Genomic DNA, 9,712 nt, shown 5'->3' with positions numbered 1-9,712 from the left:
TTGTGATACAAAGACTTCGACATCGATTTTGACATAATGGGAACTTTAAGGCCTTAATACTTCCATTGACTGTCCTTCTCTTATCACATGTACAAACAGTATATGGGCATCAAGTCTGGTCACAGGCAAATGATCACCACACAGTATAGGGCAAGTGACATCACTACACCTTGCTTTAACGTTTTAGATTTAATGACCTCTCTCTTAATGATGACATCATACACCACATCGCCTCAGAGCAGAGTGACAAGAATGCCAATGACTTCCGAATGAGTCCTGTCAGCTGTGCTCTTTCACCACCATGTCACTCTTAATAAGCCTCTCTGCCGGCCCTGCTAGATAAGTGAGCAACTGTCACAGGGTTGACAACATGCAAAACTGCAGAGAAGTGTCAGGAAACAAATTCAATTTATGCGTCCTATAGTTATCATTATGCATGAAGAGAGATTGCGCCTTGGCACGCTTAGAGCTTATGCAGCACTGAGGCAGATCCAAGCAGGGAGAAGAGCAGCAAAGTTCTCGTGCAGCTGCTGCATGACAACTACATCCCTCCAGGCCATATTCCTATATGTTAACATGTCAGTGTGAGGCACTGCTGGGATGACAGACTTAGGGAGGTATGCATATTTGATGACCTCCGAGTGGGAGTTCAATGGATGATCAAAGCAAAGAGAAAGAATCTGTAGCACATTAAGAGAAGAAATATTAGAAATACAGATGGGGTAATAGCTCTGTGCTTAGTTTTCAGGAATATTTCATGAATATTCAAGTTATATTCTGGTTTTCTGCAGTGCAACAAAGAACAGTCTGTAAAAAAAAAAGTCCTATTCTTTGTGATAGCGCACTTTTCTGAGCCTCAGGGCCATCACGGTGTTATGACTGTTGCAAATACATTTGACATTTCCGACAGTGTAATAAAAGTGAGCGAAGGATGAAGAGAACTACTGACATTTATGGTAATAAAAAGAGTAGTGGGCAATGCTCTGTATGTGTTTGACCTCATCTCAGAAGGGAGTTGACTATGCATTGCTTTTTGAAGTGGCCAGGTAAATGAAAGGCACCTGGTAAAATAATAAGGTAGAGAGGGGCTGTAAGGCTGAGATGCACTGTGTTTGAGGTCGAGGGAGGGGAACAAAAGAATGACATTCTGCTAGTCGTAAACAAAAAAAGACATTTGTAATCCCTGCTATCACCGACAGGATGAAAAAGTATATCAGGGAGCACGCATGACCTGTCTCACAAGGCGGAGGGCTTACAGCATGTCCTTCAAGACTTCAAGGCACAACACAGCAAAGAGCTCATTTCAGCTCCACTCTGACATGCACACTGAGGAAACCCTGCATCCTGATACACAGCTACCAACTTAAAAAGAAAATCTGCTTTCATAGAATCATTGAATTAAATCACTACCATGCTTTTTAATAACTCTTTACTCACTAAGCACCTCTAAATACTGACATCAGGAAGTACAGCAAACTGACGCCAGGAAGAACATCAGGATTATGATCAGTGACAGTTTGTTCAATGTCCACTGTAATGTTTATAGAACAATCATGGCAAACCAGCAAGAGCAAGCAAAAAAATTATGAAAGTATCCAACCGAAAGAATCCCACCGCCTCCCTTCAGGCCTCTCTCCAGAGCCACTCCTCCAAAACACATAAAGGCCCATTACCTGACTACACTGACTGCCCTTTAGCTCTCACTGTCCTGCTGCGAGATGTGTGTTAGCGTCTAGTTTGCTATGTTCTGCAAGCAATCTTAGTTTGTGTTTTTGTCTTATAAACATAAAAAACAACTCTGTGAAACGTTACAATCATATCAACACAAGCAAAATAGCCGTCATGACTGTACCTGTTACTGCTCACCGCTGTAGGCACGTGCTTTGTAGCTACCTGCTGAACGACAGGCCCAGGCTGTGTATTGTGAGTATCCAACTAGGGACCTCATGTCTCACATTGAAGAAAATGCCTAACACTATCATAATGGACATAATCAACTAACATGGTTACTGTTAGAACTCACTGCTGTCGGGCTGATATGTTAGTATTGGGAAATATGAACAAGCTAGCTTAAACGTGTAAAGACGTTCATTCATACCATTGCTTAAGCCGACATCTTCACTGTGCTAAGTAAAAAGTAAAAAACCCTATCACCCTCACCCCGTCTGAACAAGCTCACCCACACATCGAGGGTGTAAATAACGTCTTTTCAAATCAATTTGGGATTTGATGTGTTTGTTATGTGTTTTTAAACCAGTACCCATCCACCTGAGCTGTTTAGGAGAATGCTGCTTTGCTGTGAAGCTCCAGAAATGTTTTGTGGACTGAATTTTAACTTTTGGGTGAACTTTTCCTTTAAGCTCAAAAAATCACCAAAAATAAATAGATGCATTTTTTTTGCACCTTGCTGCTATATGATTTTAATGAATGCTTCCTCCAGATTTTCTGTCACATACCTCAGTAACCAAACCTTTTCAAGTCTGCTCATAAATATTTGAAGAAGTGGCTGTGTATATTCATGTGCTAACATTTACTGATACTGAATTGATGCTCTGTCTGTTGTCCCAGTAATGTCTGAGAGGAGTGGAAGAAAATGATTGACCTGCAGAACGGGCAGAAAATAGAAATGAAGAACCAGTCTGCTGTTAAGAATTGTGAGCTTGTATTGCTGAGGCTCAAAATATTTTAAAATTACTTGAGAACAGTCACTTTCTTCTCTATCAGTGGGAAATTCAAAAAGCTTATCCTAGAGGAACATGTAGCAGGAGATGTTAGTGAACTACGCACAGTAATAGACAGAATCAAGGCTAATTCAGATATAAAACAAGGTCTGTGTGGGTGGTGGGAGCTTTGATGTATCTTTTTTCTTTCCTATGGGCTTTTAACTGCATCTTATACTAAAAAGATGTACTCAGAGTCATGTTAGTGCAGCGCACACTACTCAAGGTCCTGAAGGAGAAATTGTTATTGCTGTACGCACTGTGGAATCATGTGATAGACTAGATAAAGAGTGATTTATCCCACAGGCCCTCCCCTTTCTTTTGACTCCAGCAGAACAATCACAGTAATTCTTCTGGATGTCCAGACTGTCACCTCTGTAATCAGGGCCTGCCACACTCTGAAGTGAGGAGCCCACTCTTTTGGAACATTCCACATTCAAGGTCCATTAGCTCAGAGCGGCTGCGGTGCTGCGCTCTACTATAACATGTCCTTGAAAGAAAACGGCTGGAGAACCATGAAATGTTGGTCACATATTGGAGGGTTCTAGATTGGGCCCTCCTTGAGACAGAGGTGGATATTACCACACTGGGACTGATGTCATTAATCTCCGAGCCCTGAAATGTGACGTTAGGCCCTCATGAACACTGAAATGAAACATTCATTTGCTCTTTGAGCAGTAACTAGGTTAAATGGGCCTGGTGGCGTTAATGGAGCCATCACTGCTGCAGTGAGGCATAACTCGGAGCTCTTGCTGAAATTATCTACAAACCCTTGAAAATGAAATGTGGTCTCTGTAGAATGTGGTTTATCTGCACCTGTTAAAAAAAAAAAAAGTTAGATCCAGGTTAATGCCATGCATTACTGACTCTGAGGTGAAAGGAAAATTCCACCTGCGGTTACTCTAACACTGTTAGATATCATCAATATGTGATGTTCAGTGTGGCCCAAGAGTGATGAAGTGTTGTAATTTACTTATTTTTTGGTGGCACCATGTTCCCTCAAGCTGCCTCATCTACTCCTACTTCGAGTAGCGATTTCCTGCATTTCCCCAGGTTGGCTTCTGACGATCCCCAGAGAATAGTCTTGTCTATGCTGCATCTGTGTAGGTGGAGGAGAAACTGTGTGTTTTCTAGCTAAGCAAAAGTCAGACTAGAGACAGAAGAATCACTGTGTCTGCTATCAAAAGTTAAATACTAAAACCTCACATTGCTGATTGAAGTCTGAGTGGTATCAAACTCCACTGTAGCTGCACTCAGGGTCACGTCTGATCATCTGGTTGTCTGCAGGAAGAAGAAAAATACATGAGCAAACAACAAAATAGGCACTGGAATGTAAAAATCTCAACAAGCGTTCTGTTAGATTGATGAAGTGTGTCTAAGTGAATGTATATTTTAAATTCACGGGGAAGCTGGATTTTGCCGCCGGTTGTTTTGTTGCGATTCAGTGATTTAGGATGACTTAGAATGTTGAAGCAGGACAAGCATGGAGGAGTAATGATCCATAGATCCAGACTGATTTGGATTCAATGATCAAAAATTGAGTGATCAATTAAAAGAGAAAACATCAATCAATCCATCTATCATAATTTTTAAGATGTAATAAATAAATAAAATCAGGAATAAATCAGCAGTTTAGAAATATTTTGAACGTTGGAGAAAAGACAGGTCAACAGACGACCAGTCCATCTCAGTTTTATGCTTATGTGAAAGTTATTTTTGTCACGCCATGTTTTATGTGTGTTAGTGTAGAAGCAGAAAACAAAGTGGTAGCAGCTTCCTCTGTAACCGTGTTAGGTACAGATGTATTGGCTCATATCGATCGCAGGTCCCTCAATTGAATCGAATCGAAATCTTACCATGGCAGACTTTGTGATATCGGCAAATACAGTTTTGTTCTCCTAAGAATGGATATAATATTATATTGTGATTAAAAAAGAATCAACATGTAAGATAATAAGGTCAAAAAAGTTATCAATCTGGTATTGCTTTACAATTTTCAGTGCGTGAGACAAAAAGTGATGTGAATACAACTAAAACATTGACTCGTCCATGGACATTTGTGACTGAGTCAGATGGATTTTCATCAGTAATAATGGTTGTGTAACGGTGTGTTTCCCACCAGCAAAACAAATGTTTGCCTTATGTTACTGGCACAAGCTTGACCACTGGATTATTTGTATTATTCACCCCAAACCGCAAGATTACTTTAATGTACGCTGGCTGTAAGCAAGCGAGCAATGGCATGCACTAAAGTGTGTCTGAGTTTGAATTCAGGTCAACCTCGCACTGAACTCAGCACTTACCAGAGACTCTGGTTCTCTCCTTTGTTTTTCTCCTCTCCTCACTGTAACGTTACGTTCAGTAAGTAAGGTAAATCTCCCCTCCAACTCCAGTCAGCAGTCAACATTACAGAACATTAACACACAACATTGAAGATCAACTCTGTGGATTGCTGTTGAAGTCAGGTTGATAAACGGGAGTGAAAATAAATCCACCAAGTTAAAAAGTCATCTTTCAGTGGGAAATCTCTGTGTAAGCAGCTACGGATCAGAGCAGAAGGTCTGCTGTGCACCCAACTCCATCCTCCAGAGTTGACTGACACTCGGCAAACATCTTTTGTTTTGTTTTGGAAGAAATATTATACATAACATATTATGCATTTAACACCTCAAAAGAATCCAAATATTAAAAATACAACAATAAAAAAACAGTACTGAGCACCCATCAGTGGTGTACTGGCCATCTGGCATACTGGGACAAATTCCAGTGGGCCGCCGCATCAGTGGGCCGTCTGACTGTCAATAAAACATTACGTTTTTCCAGGCTGTCCAGCCCTGTCTGTCGCTTTATTGGCCCTCTCTGGGTGCCTGTGATTTCTTTCCCAGTGTCCTGTTGCAGTGTACTGTAGATGGAAAACAATAAGCCAAGCAGCATATAAAGGAGCAAGTAACTCCAGTACTATTCCACACTGAATTTAAAAATCAGGCATTGTATATTCTGGAGAGAACCTGGTCGCAAGTTTGTAAGCCAGTGAAGGGGAAGTCATTGAGCACATTAGAAGCCCTGAGCAGACTAAGGACTACAGAGCCAGGCTGGCCTGCTGCCCTGCTCACTGTCCTCTGGGTCGAGGTGGAGAGAGGAGGATTGTTCTTAGGTCATGGATGAAGGGCTGTTTGAGCCCAAAAGCCTGCAGTGTCCACTGTCCCATAACTGAGGAGATTGTGTATGTGAACCAAGAGTGAAATTTTCCCTAAGCCTCCTCACAAAGAAAAAACTGTAACAATTGCTCACACTTGACGCCTGGAATAACTGATGTCTAACATCTACTGCAGGCAAGAATAAAGATCTACAATAAAATCAATAAAGTCACAATCCTATACGGCTGTTTACACCGACACACATGTCTGTAGAAAAGCATTTTGATGCGTGTAGATGCAAAAAAAACTTAATAATGTGTTAATATGTGAGAAAGTACTGCAGCTTTCCTCGTTAATCACTGACATATCCCTTATAGTGAGAAGTCAGGTTTAGTGGAGAGCCTGCCTTCCAGGAACAAGCAGACATGGCATTTATTTCTCAGACAAACTCCATTGAGCTCTGTCCCCTCTACACAGACAGGAAAATGGAATAACTGAACAAAAAGGAAGGAAGATGAATGGAATAACAATTTCTCTAATGCATCTATACTGCATTTGCATCAGTTATGGAATAATGTATCACCTGCAAATACTCAAATGCAATAATGTGGAGTCCTGCATCACAGAACAACACACTCTCGAGGAGGTGGTGAAGGTATTGTGGGTTAATCCAATTGCAATGTATTATGGGTATGACTCAGAGGAGCAAACTTCTCTACAGTTGATTCCCTCGTGTTTCCTACTTTTAGAGCTCTGGCAGTGAGGCGTGATCACACATTCAGAGCCATAATGGAAAAGTTTACTTTGGTGCATTTTTGTATTTGTTTTGTTTACATAGCCCATTTACAACCAAACTACAACTGGCAAACAAAAGTAAAGTGGACTCTGACCAACCTTATTTATTTGGCAGATATTAGCTGCCCTGTCATCCCAAAGGGCAGTGGTTTCAAACTTTTTTTCTGCAATACACCAGAATTTAAAGAAGAGAAAATACTTTGATTTACTCTAATAGACTAACTGTGATCAGCAGATTCCCTCATGGGGGTGAAAGTACTTTGCACAAATTTTACTTGTCAGGTTCAACTTCAAGGGTTGTGTGGATGTGATACAAGCGAGCGTCAGTGACTTAATCAGCTTGATTTGGCCGGAAGTAATGTAGTGGGCAGTGCAACATTTTGAGCCCAATGCCCTGTGTCTCACGTAGAAAATGCAACATGGGCAAGGAATAGTGGAATAATAAAGTTGAAGTGATAAGTTATCTTTGCATCTCCTTTTGTTACAAAAACCTAAAGAAGGTGCCAGGTGGCTCGAGGGACATCACCAGGGTGAAGGTTCCTGGTTTCTTTTCCATCTAAAAAGTCATACATAGGAAGACAGGCTTTGCAAACTCCAGCACACAGCTGATAGGGGTGTGGTTTACATGACGTAACAGATTTAGCATATTTAATGGTTTTAGTGAATTCAGCAAGCATCCAACATCGCATCGGACCCCTTCAGGACATAATGTAAGACTCCTAGTGAATGAGGGCATTTATAAAAAAACATGGATGCAATGGTTCGCAGCCATGTTCAAATCAGGTTACCATTTAAATTACTAACTTTATCTCATTCTTACCCCAGTCTTTCTGATTGCATTATTCCTAATTGACTTTCATTGTTTCAATTTCATTGTACAATTAAACTTCAGTTAATAGTTACGTCTCTGTTAAAAAATTAAATGAAAGCAGTTGTTTATTGTAAATTTGCAACTGATGTTAATACTTTGTAAATGGTGATTAAATACTGTGTAGTTCATCTACAAACATTGTTTGGATGGTCATTATGAAGCCGATGTTAATAAACCTTTTAAACCAATTGCTTTATAAATGGTTTATAAAGCATTTTATTGTTTGTTAATAATGAAATTACTATTAATCTAAGTTTGATTAAATATTCATTTACCATTTAATAGTGATGGTTATTAAAGAGTGTACCAAAATCTGTGCATGCCACGTGCAACCTCCACTGTCCTCTAGTCAGAATCATCCTCCACATCACAAACTTGGCGAGAAATGACTCAATGCAATCAGATCTCCTGTTGACGGAGTGTGTGCAGAGTGAACACCCTGCCGGTCTTGTTGTGGCTGGCCTGTTGCAGAAATGCTCAGGAGCTCTTCGCTGTGAGTTTGTTCCGCATGCTGACCCAGCTCCCTGAAAGAAGACGCCTCTCCTGTGGCACCATGTGGCCAGACAGAACACACTCGTCCTCTCTGACATTCTTGTGTGCCTGTAGCCTGGGGAGAGAGCTTTTCATGCTCCACTGTTTCCACAGAAAGCAGTGCCACTTCAACTCCCAACTGCTGGGAGACTGGGACCTGTTCTGTGTTACTGTACTGTGAGTCATAGAGTTCAGGCCACTTTAACCTATATGAGTTTTATCCAGAAAAAAGGCAAAACAACCAGGCTTCTTTGTTCAAGGAAGGTGTTATTACTGGAAGATATTACTGTGGCTAATTACAATTTTCCTCTTACTCCAGATAAGAAAAGGATCTCAATCAGCACTTATTTTACTGAGGCTTTGAGGTGCATCACAAATCACCTAGCAACCTTAGTCAACTTCATCGTAGCGCCACTGGTCCATTAGAGGACTGGCCATGTGAAAATAATCTCCTTCTCCAAGAATAGAAAAGGACATATGGGAAACAAATTATGATCTGGCTGTGGGTAGGGTTCTAAAGATTCCATGCTGTGGTTTTTTCACAACACCAACATATTGCCAGTCTTGCTTCAACAAATGGGGCTTTTCCATACACATGGGCTGGCTCGTCTTGTCTTGACCCAGCACTTCAGGGATTTGCATCTCCATTACTGTACAAGTCTACCTGCTTGAAGGCGTGTCTTTAACAGGAGCAGGTGCATTTTGGCCCCAGTTCAACTCGGCGCGCTTAAACTGACAATGGAAAGACAAATCACAATTTGACTTGGCAGGTCCAAAAGTGCCAATATGAAAGTATCAAAACTCAGTGAGCACTTTAAGTAGGTTTCAGCTGAATGCTAAAGTCAACATTCTAAGTGCTCACAATGACAATGTTGATATGTTGATGTTTAGCAGGGGGGCTATAATGTTGGCCATGTTGCCCTTTTAGTTCACACGGTAATCAGGTTTCAACCCAATCACAAGAATACATTTTGGCAATGTACCTTTCTGCAATCCATGGATGTGTTGGCACTTGATATTTCTCTATGTTGCAATTTTACTTTTTTCAGGTCCAGTTTTCAATTTTATCAAGTGGCAAGGCTGTGCTTATTGTCTGGTTAGGTTTAGGTACAAATAACACTTGGTTAGGGTTAGGAAAAGATCATGTTCTGGCTTAAATTACCTGTTTGGCGCCACAACGGCTGGAAATTGTCCCAAGGTCTCCTTCACAATACCCAGTGTTGTCACACTTACAACACAGTCTCAATCTGAGGTCACTGACTTTGCAGCCGTCTTGTCTGTAACTCCGGCGCCATCCCCTCCACCTCCCGATATGAAACTCAGGTCAAAAAGATGAAATGGTAATGTGCTATGACAAGTAATGTAGAAATGTCATGTACAAATTAAAATACATTTTATTCTGACGATTGGGCTGATGGTTTTGTGGTTGCTTGCAAACATTTTCTGTATCTAGAAACACAAATGCTCTGTTCTCTGCTAATTTTGCCAGAGCTGAGGGCCTTCAGTGCTGTATCCTGAGAAACATATTAGAAAGCCATTCACTAGCCCAGCTCCAATGATGTCATGTAACCAAGTGTAATGTGTGTAGAGTTGTTAACCTCATTTAAGGTTTCTATTCAGCAGACATTGTAGTTTCATACACTGATAAATATGAGACT

General features: G+C 40.9%; 1 long non-coding RNA gene across 1 annotated transcript in view; it reads right to left on the bottom strand.

Annotated features, from left to right (window-relative positions):
• Positions 1-3,280: 3,280 nt before the first annotated feature.
• LOC311271493 overlaps positions 3,281-9,712 on the bottom strand; it is a 39,443-nt gene continuing 33,011 nt past the window's right edge. Inside the window, exons 4-5 of the long non-coding RNA XR_014624425.1 lie at positions 3,927-4,001; positions 3,281-3,819 (exon numbers count right to left, since the gene is read on the bottom strand). This is a non-coding gene — a long non-coding RNA (uncharacterized lncRNA). The remainder of the gene's footprint in view (positions 3,820-3,926; positions 4,002-9,712) is intronic.

Source organism: Pagrus pagrus (genome assembly GCF_965226575.1).
Source record: "Pagrus pagrus genome assembly, chromosome: 16".
Classification (NCBI taxonomy): Eukaryota; Metazoa; Chordata; class Actinopteri; order Spariformes; family Sparidae; genus Pagrus; species Pagrus pagrus.
This window is presented reverse-complemented; position numbering and strand designations above follow the sequence as displayed.